A 22,681-nucleotide genomic window follows, 5' to 3' on the forward strand; every position below is an offset into this window, starting at 1 on the left:
TATATATATATGACAGGTGTCATTTCCCAGGAGTTTCCCATCTTGTTTTTTGAGACAGAGTCACTCACTGGCCTGTAAGTTTTCAGGTCAAGTAAGCTAAGCTGACTGCCCATAGAGACCCAGTTACTGCCCATCTCTGCCTCCCCAGTGCTGGAATTTCAGCACGCCTGGGTATTCTCATGCGGGTTGTGGACCTTAAACTCATGTCCATGAGCTTATGATCTGTCCTGGTGCTGACGGAGCCACGATCCAGCTTTAGTTCACAAAGTTCTTATGCTCATGTATAATGATGTTCCAACTAAAATACAAAGGCCATTATATGACCCTTGCTGGATTATGAATTCCTCAAAGACAAGAAACATGTTCATCACTTTGGTATGCAGTGCCAGGTCATACAATGTACAAAGACTGTGGGCTAAAACAACACAGTTTAATACAAATGTCTGCCCAGTGAACCTGTAAGACATACGGTAGTAATATAACCCAGGAAAGACAAGGATGCGGGTTATGTTATTAACCAGTGGCTTTTAAAGCAAGGATCTAACCACATCCTGTCCCTTGGAGGGAGGAAGCCGTAGTAACTTACCACTATTAATAAAGGTCATGGACTCCATCTGCTTCTTTTTTACAGTGACCATTGGAGACGGGGTAGGGAGTAAAAGAGGCCAGAGAGGTGGAGGAAGCACTTTGAATTGTTTACGAGATGAACAGAGCCATTTGTTGGGCCATTTCTAGGACAGCTTTTTAAAAAGATAGGCATATCCTTCTAGACTTGGTTAGTTTGCCTGGACAACTAAATCAGAATATTCTTGCTAAGAAAGCGGCGACCGAGAGCTTTGCAAATCCCTTCATTTCTACTACAATTTCTTTATAAGATTATTTTTAGAATTCAGAGACTCAAAAGTAATATGAAAGTCAATGGATTCTTTTTGGCTATTTTCAACAGTTTGAGCGCTATGGCTTTCATGGTGAGTGCTGGACTAAATCATGTCTTAGATGTAAACTAGAAAGCCACATCACCAGGTTTATTGCATAGGCTCTGCCCTGCTCTCAAGGGCTCCTGTCGTTGGGACTTTCTCATTGCTCTGAACTTTACCTTGGGAACATGTGAGACTCGATGCTGCCTGATATTCTGCATGTAAGCAGGAAGGACATGAAGATGAAGGGATGCTTGCGTTCACACTCACAGTGTTAGGGAAGAAGGTAGCTCTATGTCCTATTTCATCTATTCATAACCCAGAGTTTGTATCTTGGGCCATGATGTGTGTGTGTGTGTGTGTGTGTGTGTGTGTGTGTGTGTATGTATATAAATTAGTAACATAGTCGGGCTTGAAATGAATCTGTATAGAAACAGCACTATTTAGTGGAATGTGGTGTTAGGTGCCTGTAACCCCAGTGCTCAGAGTCGGGCTGTCACCATGGAGATGGTGAACTCAAGGCCATGCTCAGTGAATTTCAGACCAGTTTGGACTACATATGTGACTATGTTTCAAAGAACTAAAAAAGGAAAAGAAAAACTAAAAGAATACAAACAAAATTTAAAAACCCAAAGAACAACAAGAAAGGAAGTGATCTTTTGATTCCAGAATCTAACCATTTCCAGATAATACCATGATTACTCAACTTTAATCCAGGACCTAATGCAAAATTAGATGTGAAAAGACTTTCATGTTACAGTTGGCTATAGGAAACTGTTTCTCAAGTTGCCTGTATGTCGACCTAACAGTTCTACTCAGGACTCAAAGGCAATGGATTGAAAACGAGATTATCTCCTGGCATAGGGTACCTGTCTTGAATCCCAGCACTAGGGAGGCAGAGCCAATCTGAGCTCTGTTAAGCCTGGTCTACAAAGTGAGCTCAGGACAGCCATGGCTACATAGTGAGACCCTATCTTGGAAAAATAAAAGAAAGGAAACAAGATAGTCAGAGTCACTGAAGTGTGGGTTCTCACTGTGCTTTTCCTGGGGAAGGTATGATTGTTTTCAAAGTCACAAGAAAAACTGTGTCTGGTATGGCCCGGGTGCTAAGTAGCTATTGATTAAATGAATAAACACAAACATCACTAAGTTACAAATGAACCAAGTCCTTCCTTGAAATCCCCAGATCTCACGCTTGTCTTGCTCTTGTTGGGTGAGGCTCCCATCCTGCATTTCATCTCAGCTTTGTACTGATTTGCCATGACATACCATTTAGATTCATGTTAACAGTGGGCATTCTCTCTTATCTCCTCCGATGACCATTTTCCTTTCCTTCTTCTTTTTTCCCCCCATGTCTTAATAGAGCTTGTCCCACTGGTTGAAAAGCATATAGAAACCCTGCAGTCCTCACAAGTGAGGGGGCCTTATTTAAAGATTTGTGAGAACCCAAAAGAGCCAGGAGATGTGACAGAAAGTGACACGCCTGACATTTTCAATGAGACTGACAGTCATTCACTTTGTGCTGCTCACATCAGCTTCGTGCTTTGTTTCGAAGTTGACTTTTTGTGAAATTCTCTGAAATCTGCCTTTTTGCTCAGAATTTACACAGTTCTAGTCTTTTATAGCATATGAAGCTGAAAACAATGCATGAAACGCAGAGGCTCTGAACTTTTGATTTATTGTTTGAAATCACTACAAAATAAGTCTTCACACTTTGACATTGAAATGTCTGAAGGGCTGGCAAATAAGAAGCAAAAATGGAAACACAAGTCCTTCATTTAATCTGAGCAAAATTTCACAGTATAGCTGTAGTTAATTTATTTTGAAACTAGACATACTGACTGATATTATTAATACAATGGATGATAAAACTTTACTCTGAATTAGGGTTTGTTGGTGTACCCAGCCACTTAAAATCTGTTACTAAAAGTACTTACTAAGGCAGTCTGTATTTATAAAAAGAGACCACTATTTAAAATGAAGAGACGTTTACGATCACAATGAGCTGCATGCGAGAACACACACCTGATGCTGGCTTTGCATGCCAACTGTCTTGCTGAGAATAATCAATCTCCCATGCGCACTCTTATATCATCATCTAGACCAGTGCTTCTCAACCTTCCAAATGCCGGGACCCTTAATACAGTTCCTCATGCTGTGGTGACCCCCAACCACAAAATTAGTTTTGTTGGTCCTTCCTAACTGCAATTTTGCTACTGTTATGAATCATAATGTAAATACCTGATAAGCAGATGGTCTTAAGCGACGCCTGTGAAAGACTTGTCTGACTCCTAAGGGGTCGTGATCTGCAGGTTAAGAACTACCAACTAGAGGCTGCTATTCAGAACATGTCTGCAGTCTATTGGACTGTGAAGTTAGCTTTAATCCTTCAGGAAGAGGTGCAGCCACCCAGAGGATAGCATTGCCAAATGAATTACAGGAGCTAGTAGATGCCTCATCAGTGTGTGTACCTAAATGACATCAGGTCGGGCAGATAAGAAGCACATGCAGTCACATGGATGGAAGCTAGCATGTCTCAATCACTGGCCTTGACTCAGACAGCTGTGGAGCAGAGCTATCAGAGAGATCATGTGTCTGGCTGACCAACTTAATGCCTGTATAAAATGACCCATGAAGATGGGTTCTCATCAAGGCCTGAAAAACACAGGCAACAGAAAACCCAATCAACCAGGAAACTCTAGGGCAGAGGGTTGGGGGGAAATGCCAGCTTGGCATCTTATTTTCATGAGACGAAGGGCAAATGGAATTCAGCGTGTTTCGTACGCGTCTTCTTTGATCTGATTGTACTGCCAATCACCAGAACACAGTTAAGTTGGGTAAGGAAAGGAATACAATAAATCTTTCAGAGAAGAAAAAGAGAAACATCAGAGAAGTACTCTGGAGCAGGGATGGATTGACACTGGAGCTAAGAGATTCATTTCAAAATGTTCATGCCTTGGAGTTGCAGAAATTAAAGTTCTATCGATTCCAAATGGTAAAGAATTGATTACAATCAGAGATGGGAATTGTCTTAGATTGACTGCTTTGCAAAGAATGACCAAGAGTCGTCAAGGAAAAAACAAAACCGCATGACTTTGATTAAGGCGGAGGTGTATACTGTAAGAGGGAAACAAAACAAAACCGCATGACTTTAATTAAGGCGGAGGTGTGTACTGTACGAGGGGAGGAACAAAACAAAACAAAACGTGGATTTCTTTTTTAGTATATTTGTGACTCACCAGGAAACATTATGACGCAAGGAAGTTCTGACCTTGTGTCTCACTATCTTCAACCAGACGAAATTTCAAAGGTCAACCATGCCTAGAGTTAATACATTATAATAATGCCTATTGTTGCTTTATCAGATCTGCGGTGCAGGCATAAAGAGGCTGGTTGTAGAATTTTTATGTTATTAAATCAATACTGAAGATGGCTCAGGTGCTTGTTCCAAGTCTGATCTCTGAGATCCATGTGGTAGAAGGACATAACCAACTCCAGCCAGCTGTCCTCTGAACACCCATCCATGGCATGGCACATGCATGCCCATGCGCAGACACAGACACCCACACTAAATAAATGTAATATTTTAAAAATCATCATTTAATTAATTTTCAGCAACTCTCAGAACAGCACAGATACTGAGATGTGCTGTCAGATATTCTGAAAACATCACAGAGTGTTTTCATAGTCCTTCTACTTCACCTCTCTGCCTTCTTTCTAAGACTGAAATTTACTTTCATTACAGCAACTAGGTAGAATTAGGGTGACAGTCCAGTGAGTAAAGTGTTTGTCACATAAGCCCAGGGACCCTAGTTCAATCCACAGTACTCACATAAAAGCTGGCATGGAGCTGTACATCCATAATTCTTATTCTGGGGAGCTGGAGACACAAAGATCCTTAGAGCTGAGGAGATGGCTAATCTCATCAAATTGTGAGGCCCAGGTTCAGTGAGGGACTCTTTACCAAAAGCACTAGATAGAAGCTGCATATGGTAGTGTATATTTTTGATCCTAGCCATCACAAAGTAGGGGCAAGTCAGTTTCTGTGAGTTCAAGGTTAGCAAAAGCTACATAGTGGGATCCATTCTAACACACACACACACACACACACACACACACACACACACACGGTGGAAATCCTGGGGACACAGTTCACCTGGTGAAGGTGATTGCTGCCAGAAGGCACAACCTGAGTTCCGTCTGAGACCTGGGAGAACCAACTATGGTTCTCCAAATGACCTTCAAATACATGGTGTGGCATGCGTGCCCCTCACAAAACAAATAATGTAAGAACAATAGCAAACAAAGAATATGGTGGAGAACAATAGAAGGAGATAATGGACCCAGACTTCTGGCCTCCACACACATGCATGCACATATAAACAGAACACATGCGTGCAACACACAAATACATGTACAAACAAAAGTTTTTAAAGTATGCTAGTTAATAAATTTGAGGCAAAGTTGATTTTGATCTGTTGAAAGTTACCAATGAGTTTTGGAAAAGCACAGCCCAACAGACACCTATAAAAGTCATCCTAATCATTTTCACCACCTATAATCCCTTTACAGTTGCAAGTTAATAAGACATCTTAGAAAGGAGCTATCATAGTTGCAGTGTCTATTCTGAACTTCTCCCAGCTGAGTCCATTCCCAGCATGCTCCCTGCAGACATATATACATATACAACGAAAGTGGGACCTGGAAAGGAATTCAGAAGTTGCTTGACTTTGGGCTCTTATCATTATACTTTTTTAAGTGTTTCTGGAATAATTCTATAAATTTTAATGACATTCAACATTGTAATTCAATAAGGAACATACACCTTCAGAAAATATGAATGAACTCTTTATTGTCATCCTTCCACAGCTACATGGTGTCTCTTTGACTCCACCTACTTCCTCTCTATATCTCGGTTTGGATTTCCTGCCTGGTTTTATTCTGCTCTGCCATAGACCTAAGTAGATTCTTTATTTACCAATGGTAATAAAACATATTCATAGCATATAGTGAGGAATCCCACATCATCTCCCTTTTTCTGTCTAAATAAAAAGGAAGGCTTTAACATTAACATAGTAAAATTACATATAACAAAATAGGTATCAAGTAAGAATCACAGTTACAGTATTTCTGTGAGTCTAAAGTTTTATATATAATTATCTTTTATCATAACTAAAGAAAATTATAACTATCCGTCTTTAACTCCATCAAAGACACCATAAGGATATAATATTATCTAAGCAAACAGAAAGTACTTTGTAAGCAACTTCCAAAACTTTAGAATTGACAAAGACATCTTGCTCCCTGGACAGTCACCCATAGTTCTTTTGTAACATTGAGCCATCCATCATCAGCCTACAGGTTCATAGTATCTGACAGACTTTTCCATGAAGCAAGAAATTTCAAAGGCTGTTTAACCTGTATTGGCAGTTTGTCAGTCACTTTCCTGTGTCCTGCAGAATGTCTGGCAGACTCTTTCATGAGGCAGGAACCCTGAAGGACTGCTCACCTTCTTTAGGCAAGTTCAGCAGTCATTTTATTGTGGGTCCTGCATGCCCAGTTTATATAGTATAACATCAAGCAGTTTAGGCAAGAATAGTTTCTTACCCAAATGGCTAGCAAACTCTGTAAGGAACCTCTTCAATGCCTGTCACCCTCTTGAAGTAATTGAAACTATCAGAAGTAGACATGTCTCATTGTCAAGAAAAATCAAATTTCTTAAAACATTTTAAATGTCATATTCTGTAGGTCTTTGAAGTGTTGAAGATTATCTATCCAACTGAAATACATCTCTATATATCTAAAAACCTAACTAAAATGACTGCAGGTTTGACTATTATAAATGACTATTAACCTGTTTTCTTAATTACACATTACATTTTTAAGTGAGCTGCATAAATATAACAAAATTGACCTTCAATTTGTATCAATAGACCAAAATCCACACCAAGGCAAAGTATTTATCTTTATATCATATCTCCCTTATTTTTTTTCCAGAAATTGACTGTAACCATTAATCACTTCTAATCAACCCCCTTTAAATGAAAATAAGCTCTTATAAACAATAAGTTTGGGAATTTGGGCGCTGTTCTCTCCAAACTTCTTCCTGTTATTTGTTGGGTGAAGTATTTTTAGGGTTTACAGAGACCTTTTGGGGGGGATCTTATTCCATCAAACCACATCCCATCCAACATGGTGGAAGTATGTTCACTGCCTCTGCTAGCCATGCTCGGAATCCCAGCTGAGCTCTGCCTGTTAGTACCATCCTATCCAATGTGGTAGAGGTATGTTCACTGCTTCTGTGAGCCATGCTCAACATCCCAGCTCCAGGGACACAGTGGGTCTACTTTGCCATTAAGCAACTAGTAGCAAACTGCTCACAAACCCCATTTAGGTGCAGGATCTCTGAAAGAGCCAGAGTTAAAGCTGCCAGCAGGAACCAGGAAGCTGTTGTCTCTTAAAGAAGCCACACAGTTTTTTGCTAATGCTGAGACAGGAAGCCTTCTCTTAAAGGAGCCTCACTTCTACTCACCACCAACAAACAGAACCTATCTGAAAAAAAAAAGAGAATACCATGAAGCTCCAATTGACTCCCATTCTGGGGGGTTGAGAAGCAATTTTTTAAAAAAGAGTCTTAGGTTTATGTGGCTACACATTGCTGAATGTTGGGCATCATTATGCAAAGTGAGACTGCTTTTCCGTTTTTGTTTCCTTCCTTGAGTACTTTTGGCAGGATATCTCTCCCAGCAATTGTAAAGGAAACTAATCCACACAGGAAACATGTTTGCCTTAAAAGCATGACTTCAGTATATTCTACTTCTACATGAAGAACCTCTGCAGTCTTTGTTCACACAGATCATGCTTCCTCTTTTCTGCAAAGGACAGAGACCATTGTCCTCCATGGTTTGCAGGGTTGTTGAAGGTGTCACTCAAAGGACTCTTCCTCTTGTACCAGAGAAGACTTAGTTGGGCCACTCGGGTCTTTCCTCTCTTTCTCAGAAATCTGAACTTTGAATAATTGTACACAAATTGGCCTACAGTAGGCTGGCTGCCCACAGAGGAAGGACTCCAGATGCTCAGAGTCACCTTGAATCCAATTTCTAGACTTCCTGTGATTTTTATGATTTTTCCCAGTGGGCTATGGACCTCCACTAATGGTGTACATTACAACCACCCAAGGTTGGGAAGATGCTAAAGCACGAAGTACTTGTCTTGTAAGCAGGAGGACCTCAGTTTGATACTCAGAGCTGATGTGAAAAGAAGCTGGGCATAGTGTGCTTACTTTCTCAGAGCTGGGGAGACAGATACAAGAAATCTGACGCTAGCTGGCTAGGCAGCTTACTCTACTCAGTGAGCTCCAGTATAGCGAAAGAGCAAAGCGGAGAGCTCTTGAGGAACGACAGCTGAGGTTGTTGTCTGTCCTCCATGAATGCATGCGTGTGATATGTGCATATGCACTCATGTATGCACATACACCACAGGAAAACACACACATCACACGGGCAGAGGACTACAACAAAATGAGAGGTGTCATCACTCTATCTCACTCTTCACAGGAATGCCGTTCACTTATTTACTTCCTGAGAAGACTCTGAAGGATTTTCAGTGTTGGTGATGAGAAATGCACTGAAAGCAATGCTACAAACTGCCCACAGATTTCATTGTTTAAATTACAAAGGCTATTTCAATCATTTATGACCAGGATACCTTATGATAGTTAATCTCTATAAAGCTCTACAGAGTTGTTACAAATACAGAAGCATGAAACCTGTAGACAACAAATGAGGATGCCAGTTGCATGATGATGATGATGATGGTGGTGGTGGTGGTGGTGGTGGTGGTGGTGGTGATGGTGGTGGTGGTGGTGGCAGCGATGGAAGTGGTGATGGTGATAATGATGATGGACTTTTGTAGGGCTGGCATTGAACCCAGGCCAGGGCCTGGTACATGGTAGACAAGCATTGTACCATTGAGTCATAGTCCTACCCAGTCACAGGATTCGTTCTTAGCTACTTCTTCCCCAGCCATCCTATTGTGTGTCCCTCAATGAAGACACTTCACAATCACTAGGACCTCAGTGCATCTACTCAGACTGTTCCCCACTCATCTTTGTAGGACAATGACCGAGATCCATTTTTGTGAGTAAGAACAATGTGTTTCTTGCCTCTTGACATCAGGGTAGAAAAAAGACTTACGGCAAAAGACCATAGGGAAGGCAGTGGGGAATTTAGGTGAAGTTTCATGGACTCACTGTGACATTATTACTACAGAAACAAAGGAGGAGAAAGAAAAGAAAAGGGAGGGAAGGAACAAAGAAGGGAGAGGGAGAAAACATAAACAAAAGAAAAGTTAGAAGTCAAGCGATGGAATGTGCTTTGGCAGAAGCCTGGAGCTCCTTTGCTCCCACTCTTACTAAGGTTTGTTGTCTGGAAGTCAGAGATTACATAAATCCTTTATTCCTCTGCTCCTGGGGAGGAGAAGGGCCACATGCATATCACAAAACTGCAAGGAAGAACAAAAGACCGTGACCATAGAAGGACGCTGCTGTTGGTGATTCACAGAGAAGTGGCTGCTCTCTCAATGTAATAGCAAGAAAGACACAGAACACAGGAGGCCTGGGAAGCAGATCTATTCAGCAGAAAGGTCGCCCTGTGACTAAAGGCTGCGAATCTACACAAAAGGCAGCTACCTACCTGAGCCTGGACTTGTAAGGGAGGGGGCTGGTGATGAATGACACAGCTCTGAAAGGTGGAGTTGCTGGCTTTATTCGTGATAAGGATGCCAGGGACGCTTTTAATACAGGCAGCTTTTAAGCCTTTGCTTCAGGGGTGGGCTCATTTATTTATTCCTGTATGGTGTATGTGTGGTGTATGTCTGTGAGTGGGCAGGTGCACACACCCAAGCGTGTGCATGCCGAGGCCAGAACAGGGCTCTGAGTGTCTTCTTCCATTTGTCATCACCTTCTTGCCTTAAGGCAAGATCTGTCACTGAACTGGAAGGTTGTTGTTTTGGAGATGGCAGCCAGTGAGCTCTTGGGTTCATTCTGTCTGTGCCCTCTTCCTCAGTGCTGGGGTAAAGATATCTGTAACCACGCCTAGTTTTGTGTGAGTGCTGGGGATATGAGCTCAGGTCCTTATGCTAGCATAGCAAATATTCTTAGGTACTGAGCAATCTCTCGAGCCTGGGTGCATTTATTTTTAAATGGTTATGCTTAATGATAATTCAAAATTTTTGTTTGTTTTTAAAGTAGTATTTGCCTACTTTGTAACCAGTATTTAAATAAAGTCAGTTTGTGGTTTTAATTTTAATCATTCCAATCAGAACTGAGATCTCTTCTGTATTTGAAGGGCTTTTTGTCATTGGGGACAAATCTTGTTCTTTTAATCTAAACCTTTAAAAGAAATAGACTATAAATAGACTATAATAAACTGATTAGTTTAAAACTTCAGCCACAAACCTTTTTTTTCCATTTCATATATATTCCCAAGAACAGCATATTATAACAAAGCTCTTGCATGCTTATAACATATAAATTTCTGATGAATTCTGCATGGGAATAAAATGAAAATTTCATATTACACTGACACATGAGAACAGAGGGGGGCAGTAGGAAAATAAGAATTTGCTAGTTTCTCCCTGGTATTAGTTTTGTATTTACTCATTCAGTCTACTGAGAACATGTTCAGGGCTGAATATTTTTGCTGGTATACAGGGATACAGCAATGAAAAAAGAAGAGAGAAAGTATGGAGGTCAGAGGGGAACAGATAAATAAAAGGCCCAGTGTGATATATAGAGTGGGTGCCTTTAAGAGTAAAAGCAACAAGGCTACTTTATGAGGCATGGGTGAAAGCTTCTACTGATTAGTCTGAGGGTAAAAGAGCCCAGGGCCTTGAGACTTCACAGTATTCAATGTTGCTGGGACTTGAGTTTGTCAATGTGCTCAGAGTTAAGTCCAAGGAAGCTCACAGCAGCTTGATCATGAAGGATCCAGGAGTATGTTGCTCAGACTGCCCTGAAATTCTCAGAGAATGGCATCCGGTCGAGGGTTTTAAGAGGAGGAAAGACACCAGTGCGAACCTAGTATTGTTGGGGACATACTGGTGAAGAATTAAAAGGAAGGTGGGGAGACTGGTCAGGATGTTGCTGTGGTCTTTTGGGAGTGAAATAACAGGGGCTGAATAAGAATTGAAGTCCTAAGGGAATTATCACAATGCATATACTAATTCAATTTGGGGTCTTGGCTCAGAATTCTCCGTGTGTCTACTTCAACATCTTGCTAGAGGCCAGTACAAGCAGTTGAAAATTAAATCTTCAGGAGGCTGGAAGATTCCTAAGTCCAACCCAGCATCCCACAGGGACAATCTGAAGTCCATGTTGACTCTTATGATCTCACAGTGGGGAAAATGTACTGTCTGAAAGTTCAGAACCTTCCTCAAGATGCTGCACATAGTAAGTAAGATAAATTGAAGATCAGATAATTAAGTGAGTAACTACAGAGCCAGATTTGCTTGATGCCAAGGAGATGAAGCAACGGATCAGCGTTGACAGACTTTGCCACAAAACAATTTCTGTCTTCTCCCTTTTGACTCTGGAGACAGTAATAACTATCCTGCATCCTACCTTGATGAAACATCTCCAAGGAGGAAGGAAGGAAGGAAGGAAGGAAGGAAGGAAGGAAGGAAGGAAGGAAGAGCAAAATTTAAAAAAAGAAGAAAAAGAAAGAAAAGAAAAATTTTGACACTTTGGGAAATATAACTCACTATGGCCACACTGATATAACTCAACATCACCACATGTGTACTACACCCTTGCAGCAGATAAAATATGTGCATGTATTTTATACAAATAGAATCATATCACAAATAAAAGGAAAAAGTAAAAAAAAAAAAAAGAATTGAAGTCAGAGCCCAGAGACAAGGACCGTGCATCTGAATCAGACAGAAGCGTGAGCTCAAAGGCGCCATTTTAACTGCCATTGTGGTGGCGGTGGAAATGACAGTGATGAGAGGGGTACACTAAGCCAGCACAGCCAGCACGCCATACGAGGGTACAAATGAACAATCTTAGTGTGTAAAGCAGAGCATCTGCACTTGCTACACAGGACTCGTGCCTGGGACACCCCTGTCTCCAGTGCATTCTGAACACACATGGCGATTTCTAAGTAAGGGTATCACCCAATACACTTCAGGTTCATACATGAATAAAAACATTCTCAGAGCAGGTATCTACATCTTGTTCGCTGAAAAGGATTGGGGAGACTTGCTCCTTTGCTGCGGGACTCCAGGTCCTTTCCATGCAATGAGGATTGGCGAGGGAGTGTTGCATACTGGTTTCCTGGGACTATCATGCATGCTGAATGATGCAAAGAATTGCACACCTTCCCTCCAGTGTGCACTGTTTTCATCATTTCTTCCCGCCATCCCTGCCACGAGCATCTTCCCCTGTGCTGAGCATAGGCCATCCCTTTGGGTAGTGTGCTACCTGCTGTAAAGAGGGGCAGATTTGTCAAGTTTGTAGACTTATGCAGACCTGCCCAGGTCCTACCTACCTGTTTATTCATGAAGCAATTATCATGTTAACAATATTCCACCTGAGCGTCTCTGAAAGTTAAAAGCCTCAAGATGAAGTTGACCTCTGAACCACATCACCAAGCAAATTGTAAAGCTGTGACAAAAGATTAAGTCATTCAGCAGTACTTGTACTGCACAGAGCTTACATGCTCAGGTTTGGAATTCCTGAGGCTGAGACACATTGCTCCCATGTTGACTGATACCTTCTTAAGGATCATCTTATCTCAATGGCTATTGGCTGAAGGAGCAGAAGGAGCTCCCCCAACATATAGGGACATGAGTTAGCAAAAAGAAAAGTAGGAGATTGTGCTAACTTTAAAAAACGTAAGGGTCAGCTGGGTGGTGGTGGCGCACGCCTTTAATCCCAGCACTCAGGAGGCAGAGACAGGTGGATCTCTGTGAGTTGGAGGCCAGCCTGGTCTATAAGAGCTAGTTCTAGTACAGGCTCCAAAGCTACTGAGAAATCCTGTCTCGAAAAAAAAAAACACTAACAACAACAAAAACAAACAAACAACAACAAAAAACCCTGAAGGGTCAGGCTGACTCGGTGGGTAAAGGTGCCTGCTGCTAGGACAGACAACCTGAGTTAAATTCTTAGGACCCAGATGTTGGAAAAGTTGTCCTCTGACTTTCATGTAAGTGACCTGATCAGGAGTTCTCCTGTAATCAGATGGTGACTACCATAATTGTCATCATCCAGTAATTGATGGAAGCAGGTACAGAGATCGACAGCCAAGCACCAAGCCAAACTCCTGGAGTCCAGTCAAAGAGAGGGAGGAGGGATTATATGAGCAACGGCGGTCAAGATCATGGTGGGAAAACCACAGGAACAGCTGACCCAAGCTCATGGGAACTCACAGACTCTAGACTGACAGCTGGGGAGCCTGCTTGGGATGGAACTAGGCTCTCTGCTTGTGGGTGACAGTTGTGTGGCTTGACCTGTTTGTGGGGCCCCTGATAGTGGGACCAGGATCTATCTACAGTGTGTGAACTGGCTTTTTGGAACCCATCCCCTATGGTGGGATGCCTTGCTCAGCCTTGATGCAGGACAGAGGGACATGGTCCTGCCTCAACTTGATGTGCCAGGCTATGTTGACTCCCCATGGGAGGCCTTACCCTTTCTGAGGAGTGGATGAGGGGGTGGGAGTGGGGGAGAGGTGTGTGTGGAGAAACAGGAGGAGGGGAGGAAGGGGGACCTCTGGTTAGTATGTAAAATGAATAAAATGTTTAAAAGAAAAAAAATTTGATCACTAAGCAGATTTTTAAAAAATCTATCAACTTAAAAAAAGTGTCATGGTGTGTGTAGTTCTCCCACACACAAATAAATAAATGAAATATTAAAAAAAATAAAACTTGAAAGGTCAAACAAAAGGTTCTTTATAGGGACAAAGTTAAAAGCTATTAAAACTCATGTCTCAAATCTGGAAAGCCAGAAATCTATCATATATAAACACGACTTAAATTTTTTATAGAATTTTATATATTTTGTGTGGTATGTGTGTCTCAGTGCATGTATGGAAGTCAGAGGACAGCTTGTGGCGTTGGGTCTCCCTTTCCATCGTGTGTGTTCTGGGTATTGAACTGAGGTCATACAGCTCGGTGGCATGTGCCTTTACCTGCTGGGGCGTCGAGATGATTTAAATTTAAATACGATTTAAAAGGCAGATGTTAGAATTCAAATACCATCCTAAGACCACCTTAGGATTTCCCTAAATTGGTATGATTTGGAGAAAAGCATGAATCACGAGTGAAAAATTACAAGGCAAGCTGGACAGGACCTACGGTCCCACTCACCAGCAGCCGCGATCATGTGGCACACGAGCTCTTCTCAAGTTCAATCACAATTGATTTTTATGCTCCAAAGCATTATAAAGTCTTCATGTTAATTAAATTTAATTATAATCCAATTGTTTAACCATAAGAAGACATTCCAAGCAAGATGAACCAAACACTGTACCTAGAGAAGGAATCACTTCACTTTGATGCTCAGCTCAGCTACCAGCAGCTGCTGAGCCCTGTAGCAATACAGTTAGCTCACTGCCTTGATGGATGGCTTCTCCCCTGTGACATGGCAATTCACCTTGCCTACCTTTGAGGTTATCTTACAAATTATTATTGGCATAGAAAGAATTAAGCTTGATTCTGGCATTTTCCCAACAAAATTGGTTTGTTGTTTGTCGTTCTCCACCCCTGCACCCTCATTTGCCTCCCTCTCCCTGTTACCTTCTGCTTTTGTGTCATGGGGGATCCCCTCCTAGCCCCAAACCACTTCCCTTCCCCTGCTCTCCTATTTAGCTTCACAGTCTGTGCTCACTCTCCTACCACCCTATTCTTATACATACAGACATTCCAAGTTAGGCTCTGCCCGTGTGAGAACATGCAATTTTTGTCCAAGTCTGGGCCATCTCCCACAGCACAATACCTTCCAGGTCCATCCATTTCCTGCAGATTTAATTTTTCTTTACAGCTGAGTAAAATTACATGTGTGAATATATTCCACAATTCCGTTACCCATTCTTTAACCTGACACAAAAAGCAGGCAACAACTGTTAACTCTAAAAGACTGTGCATGAGGCAACTGTATTAATCATAGATGAAGCTCTGATTTGCATGACTCAGTCATGCAAAAGGCACAAAAGTAACACCCGTTGTGATCTCAGTTAAATAGATGCTCTAAAGGTTAAAAAATTATTAGAGCCTAACAAAAATGTTGTCTCATCAGAGATTCATTGTGTATGGATAAGTTTGTTTCCTTTGTTAGCAAAGCTTTTGGAGATGATTAGTAATAACCAATGAATACAGGCAGCCACCAAGCCCAGGACAATCCCCTACCCCTTTCCTACCCCCCCCCCCCCCCCCCCCCCCCCCCCCCCCCCCCCCCCCCCCCCCCCCCCCGCTGCTCTCTTACGGTTTTATCGCTTGGGTCCACTGTAGTTCTACCAGCTTTTCCCAAAATAACTATACAGGAGTTGATACGCAGGTGCTGACAAACTATTTTATTTTAACTTTCAAATCTTCAATAGTCTACTGGGATCCTGATTATATAGGATAATTACCAGCCTCAAAAGAGAAGAAAAGTCTCTGCTATAACATGGTCAATAAGCGATCTCATCAAAATCCCAACCTATGCCAAGTCTAATCCCACAGTCTAAGGAGTTTTCTTCATAGACACCATCACCCAATGCTGTGTTATATGCTAATTGCCAGTTGCTGCTTTCTTTATCAGTTCTTTATTCACTAATCTGTCTCAAAAGACAGATAACCCAAGAGAAACGAAGCAGGATACTGCAACAGGTACTGCACAAAGGATAGCCAGATGCTCAAATGCCTCACTTTGGTAGTTATTAAGGAAATGCAAAGGAGAGGCCTCAGGGGATACTTTTGCCTACAGACTGGCTCGGTGCAACAGAAAAGCAAATCCCTCGTAGAGCACGGCCATCTAGGAGGAGTATAAATGGACTGAATGTTTTGGAATGCTTACTAGTGCCCACTTAAGACAAACATGGGTATATTGTAACCTCTGACATGAAACTTTTGCTCTTAGATTGAAATCCAACAGAATTATATGCCTAAACATTACATATCACAATTGTTAAAAACCATAATGTTTATAATATCCTCAAACTGGAAGCTACCCAGGAGCCCATCAACAGCAGAATGACTAACTAAATCATGGTTTAGTACACAATGGAATACTATATACCCACAAGAATAAGATTATAACTATAACCACAAAGAGCTGTCTTATAAATGAAGGACAAGTGACCCAGGTAAATGAGATGAGAAACTAGCCTATATGAGTTCATTTCTACAAGACTTAGATATGGGAAAAATGAGGCCAGGATGCTGTCAGGTAAATGATTCCACTGAGGGAAGGGGGCAATGGTGAACACAAGAGGTGTTGACAATGACTAGTTTCTTCAAAACAAAACAACACAACAATAGCAGCAACAAACCAACTTCATGTGTGGGGTTCTGTGCACCTGGAGCTTGCTTGCGTGACAGGTGGTTGCGAGCTGGCTGACTTAGGTGCTGGGAACTGAACTCATGTCCTCTGGAACAGCAGTACACAGTCCTAACTGCTGAACCATCTCTCCAGCCCCAAGGCAGGTCTTCTGGAATTGAGTACTGACTACATTCTTCAAACTCCGAACTTGAAATTTTAGCACCATCTCTCCTATGTGTTTGATTTGCAGGTTACTCATCCACATATTTTGAGCCTGGATTTTCTGGATTTTGAACCATTTCAGAATTTCAGATTAGGGATGCACAGTCAAGAAAAAAAAAACTCTATGAGAATATTCCCTAAACTAAAAACCCTAAGAACCTCAAGAATCTTAAACATTTGTACTCCTAAGCATTTCAGACAAGGCATATTCAATCTACACATCTATACAACATGTCCTTAGTAACCACACCCCCTGTGAGTGTCAATATTGATTCAAGTTTGTCTCCATATAAAGTGGGATAAAATTTGCACGTAACCTGTGTCCATTCTCCCACAAACTTTAAGTCATATTTAGATGACCTAATATTTGGTGCAATGCAAATGTTGGTACTGTTATACGGTACTGCTGGAAAAGGCAAGAGACTGTTGAGGCTCAATATAGATGTGACTTCTCTCAAAGACTTTTGATCCTGCTGTGAAATCCACAAATGTGGAACCTATGAGCATGGAAGGCCACCTGAACCTCAACTAAACATTAGCAGAATGGGAATCAACCCTTTCTCCCAAAGGATGCAAATGTCAATGTTTTTCAAGTCACAGTAGTGCTCTCCATGTTTAAATTAATAATAGCTATTCAGTTGACATGTTTTTATATCATTTAATAAAATGGCAAAGCAGTTTAGGTAAACATAAGGATTTCCTGAAATATAAAGCCAGATTCTGAAAGAGAAATTACTGTTAGGTATAAATAAAATAATGAAGACTAGAGCTCAAAAATAAATAATAATGTCAAAATGAGAGCCTTATGTCCTGAGTCTTAAAGAGAAAAACAGGGCTTCCGGCCCATAGTCAGGGCTCTTTGCTCACAGAACAAGTTTTGGATATCAAGTCTATGTTGAGCAGGAGAGGGAAGGGAGCCAAATAAAACCAACGGCTCTGGAAGGTAAAGAACTAGAGATGCAGGAAGGTGGCACGTGCGTATAACTTTCTCTGCTGCCCACATAATGTTCACCGTTCTTTCTAAAAGACAGTGTCAGAGTAGGAGGAATCTTTAACAAAGCTGTCATCTTAAAAAGAAAATGGTTAAAAAAGAAAGAAAAACTCCCAGAAGATTGAACACACACACACACACACACACACACACACACACACACACACACACACACACCACTGAGCAGTGAATAACCCATCGGAGGATGCATCACCAGGCAATCGTGTAGCTGTATAAACATCATAGTGCTTACAAACTAAGATGTGTAAATCACCAGGTATCCTTATCTGCCTAGACTTCCATGATCTGTGCAATCCATCACTGACTGAAATGCAGTCATTCAACGGGTGATTGAGCACACATGTTATCTTATTTACATGTTTCATTTACAATGTTACATATACAATAGATATCTGATTTATATGTATATACAAACATTTGAATTTACTCCTGGTATGACCTACATTGTCACTTCCCAAAATTGAAAATATATTTAAGAAATGACAATAGAATACCCCATATATTAGTATAAATACTGGGGACAAGGCTGCCTTTTGAAATGCTGTACACCCAGTTATTCAGTGAGTAGCCCCAGATCTGACAACTCTGCAGGTAAACTAGGTCTCACTCACAGATGTAGTCACCGCCGGTTCTTCCCCTCGAAGGGAACTGTGGTTTCAGAGTTCACCTACCTATGGCTTTGTGTTGGCCATCTATAAAGAAAACTGAAAGCCAGAGGTTAAACAGCACTCAGTTAAATACCTGAAGGAATTACATGTGGGTAACAAAGCCCCAAGACAAAATATTCTAAAAAAAATTCATACAGCAGATCAAAATATCTGACTTTACAACGTCTTTAAAACATACATATACTAGCTATTGTTGTGGCTTCTTACCCTAAATATGGGGCAAAAAGTTTGATAATTATAAAGAAACAAGTGCTCACCCATTTTAGTCATGACTCCAAAAATACAAAACCAGGATAGAGTGTCTGTTCCTTCTACATATTTACATGTATAGCACCGAAAAGGGGCAAAAACAAGCAGAATATAAATTACATCCTTGTTCAGAAACCTCATGTACAGGAGGCAAATATAGCCTAGATTTCTTGTAATTCATAATGCAAAATAAACAGAAACACATAAAGACACAGAAGTCAGAGTCCTCATTAATTCCTGAAAATAAAGGTCTTTAATTCCAAGTTATTCTGAAATTTTTATTTTTAGGCAGTTTTGCACATGAAAAAGTTATGGTACTTGTTCCCAAATCTTATTAAAAATCAATTAAATTTTCTGCTGGAAAAATTCACCCATCTCTGCCTGTAGATGTCGTCTTTAAAAAAAACAATCTTGGCTGCCTACCTCACAACTACATTTACTCCTGACGGGTCAGCTGTTGCTTTCAAAACACAAATGGCACCGAGCACACAACAATTCTAAAACCCTTTCAATTAAGGAGCTTTTAAAGGCCTTAATTATTTAATAAAGGAGAACTCTTCTAGCTCTGATAGGAATGTAGTGATCCGTCACCCCCTCCCACCCTTCATCCTCAACTTTGTGTTTTAGAACACAGCTGATTTTGACCTTGCTTGTCCTGAGGTCTCAGGTGAATCTCTTCTGCTAGCCCAACCCCCAAGGTCACAGATTTCCAAGTGATACCCTTAAGATTTGATTAGTGCCCACTGTCTATTATCTACTTGTTTTGCATCCAGGAATCTCGAGTCAGTGTTAAGCCAGTCAGCACTGCAGTCTGGCCAGCCTGCATAAATCGCCTGCTCTCTTTCCCTTTGCTCCATGAAAATAAAGGGGCTGCACACAGGAGTGTGAAAATAAAGCCGGCGCTTCCTCGGAGCCTGTCGCCGGGGTGGCAGTGCCCTGGATTTCAATTAACATCCAACCCTCTCAAACAGTGACACTTCGGTATCTGCGAGAGCCTGCCTTTTAGAATTTAATACTCAGACAGCCATTTTGCAAAAAAAGAAAACACAGCAGGTCCACGAAATAAGGGCTGTTTCCCAGAGACAGCCAGAATGATAAAGCCGTTGGAATCGCTGGCATGATTGCAACAGCTGTGTCATTCGTCAGCCGATTATCATCTCCTCCTCTTCTGAAGCTCTTCAAAACAGGATTTAACATTAGACAATGATGGTCTGTAATTTGACCAACTCCGTATTATTTCATATCTAGAAAAAGAGCTCCCATCCCATGGCACGATTCACATATGAGAACTCCAAGCCAAAGAGTCTATCAACTGGTTTGAACGGATACAGATATCAGAGACAATAGATACTCCCTCACACACATATACACACGAGAACAATCCCTCCTCAAGCTATTCCCAACCTTACAAAAGTAACCTGGCACAAAAGATAAACATACAAAAGCATCTCTGGAAAGACCTCAGAATCTCATAGACCTCAGGTGCCTTGACAACTCGTGGCATAAATGATTGATTTTCTGTTTGGTTCAGCACAGGGATTAAAGCATCCAAAAGAAGCAACAGAGACCAGACAGACACAAGTGACATTTTCAGCTCCCAGCTGCAGCCGTTCAGCAATAGAAACTTACATAGGACACCCGAACTCGCCGGCGATGCACCAGCCCGCAGCACTGCATGAAGAGGGGGCAGAACGCAGTCAGAGCGTGGCTTCACCAAGCTGCACCGTGCCTCGTCCTCCCGTCACGGCCACTGTCCATTTCTCCCCACCTTCCACTCCCAGGTAAGAGCCATGGGCAAATGATCAGTTAGCTTCGGTCTCTAGGTAGTTTTTACAGACACTGCTGTTTCTGCAGGCATGCCAAAACTTTGTTCTCTCTGTCTGCCTTTTTAAAATTTCTTACAGGTAATTTGAGATCTTCTTTAAGGGGGCTGCCTACTGGCAGAAATCTAGAAAAGGTAGCCTTTCTTTTCCCAAAGGAACTCTTGCTAACGTGGAGTTGAGCCTGTCCAGATCGCTGGGGTTTCTGAGCAAGGCTTTTACAGTAGCCATGCTCTCCTCCGGAGATTTTCAGACCTCAGAGCCTTGCATTTCACCAGGCTGCAGGCTGCTGCTTCGGAAGGGAGGAGGCCTAACCCTGGCTGCTGTTTATGTGACTGTGTCTGAGAACAGCGCTGCTCCTGCCGCTGCTTGGCTGTTATTTCGCCCTTCTCGGCTACGCACAGACTGGCAACAGCATCCTTGATTCACTGGTACCTCTGTAACATTTTGGGCATATCTGATTTGCTCGCTCTCCCTCCTCCCCTTTCACTGACAAATGAGTGAGTCTAGACTTGAATTCACTGTGGATTCTTAGGACTCCGGAGCCACCCTCTCCACTGTGAGATGCTTTGCCCTGCAGTATGTATTGCAAAGGATTTGTAAGGAAGATTGCTGGAGTAGCCTCAGGACCTGACTCACTCAACCACTGCGGCTGTACAGTGTTTTCCTGCTTGTTGCCAAAGACTCATTTTCTACACTGAAGCATGTTAAATAAACAGAGCTCTGGCAGGCAAATGTGATCAGAGTCAGACCTAATTAATTGGTTAAATAATATATCATCTATGATTTAGACATAATAAGCCAAATGTTCCACAAACCCGAGAGCTTAGCAAGTCAATACTCCATGTAGACTATTATTTATACCACTCCCCAAGGACACGGTTTTCTGACAGGGAGCCGATCTTTACATTCATTGTCTAAGGCCTTGTACACGTCGCACAATGAAACATGAATCATTGAGGCACTGGGGACTCAGCTATTAATTTGGATGATATCAACCATGCTAATAAGCAATGATTCATATAACCTTTTAGTACACCACAAAAAATTGATCCAAATTTGCCCCCACACCCAAGTAACTCTGTATCACTTAAGAAGGTGCATGAATTAATTTCACACCATAGTCTAAGAGCCTCAACCATCATCGTGTTCTTTAGGCCCATGGAAAGTGAGAAGTTACTAATTTGCAACTTTTTGCAATTTTTTTTTTTTTAGAGCCTGGGTAACAATCCTATATTGTTGTCCATTCATCTCCGGGACAACTGAGAACCGGAAGGCGTTTCTGGTTTAATTCAGACCTCTTACATGATTGACAGAGGGACAGAGGCCCCAAATGTTTAGGGTTTGGTAACATAGAAGTAGTATAATTAATAGCTTGGACTTAACACAGTCTTCCAAATTCTATGGTTCTCACATACTAATCGTCCATGTTTTTGAAGGATCTAAGGGAAAAATATGACTATACAGAGCAGGGGTTCTCAACCTCCAAATGATGTGACCCTTTAATACAGTTCATCATGCCATGGCAACCGCAACCATAAAATTATTTTTGCTGTTACTTCCTTAACTGTAATTTTGCTACTGCTGTCAATGATAATGTAAACATCTGACACGCAGGATTCTGATATACAGTCCCTGTGAAAGAGTCGTTCCACTCCCAAAGGAGCGAAACCCACAGGTTGAGGAAACTGATCTAGAGCTACTAGGCTTTGATTAAGTCAGAGGTCTTTTTAAATTAATTTGGAAATTGACTTTCAAATTAAGTGTTATAAAGAAGATCGACATTTTCAGAACTATGCAAGATTTGCACCTAGTCCACAGGATTTCAGTTTGCTTTTTGAAGAAACTCTAGCAAGAAGTATAGCAATATAATAAAACATAAAAGTCAAGGTTTTCATTAGATATTTTGATCATTTGTTTTTATTCTCGCAACTTCTTCTAAATAGAGAGGAGAGAGAGGCAGGGTGGAGAGAGAAAGAGAGGGAGAGAGAGAGAACATAAAGTTGGATTGGTGGGAACATGGGGAGGATCAAAGTTTTTAAAAAGCTTCTTTATCACCCATTTCATAAAAACAAAGAAAATGAAGTCAAAGATAGACTAAGATGAAAATACTGGAGGAAAGAGTGAACTCTTGGTGGATTCTGAATTTGATTCAGAATTCGCTTAACTTTTTATTAAGTATGATATTTTTAAACACAGTATGTAAGAGATTCCCCAGTTCATTAGAGATTCCACCCACATTGCCATTCACGAACCCAGGAAAGAATGCTGAGCAC

At 41.4% G+C, this 22,681-nt stretch overlaps 1 protein-coding gene across 4 annotated transcripts in view; it reads right to left on the bottom strand.

The window, feature by feature from the left end:
• The window catches only part of Cacnb2 (calcium voltage-gated channel auxiliary subunit beta 2), a 338,776-nt gene that overhangs the window by 203,327 nt on the left and 112,768 nt on the right, over positions 1 to 22,681 (bottom strand). The gene's annotated exons all lie outside the window — the stretch shown is intronic.

The sequence above is a fragment of the Alexandromys fortis genome, unplaced genomic scaffold (assembly GCF_014885135.2).
Source record: "Alexandromys fortis isolate MF-2015 unplaced genomic scaffold, M_Fortis_MF-2015_v1.1 scaffold_52, whole genome shotgun sequence".
NCBI lineage: Eukaryota > Metazoa > Chordata > Mammalia > Rodentia > Cricetidae > Alexandromys > Alexandromys fortis.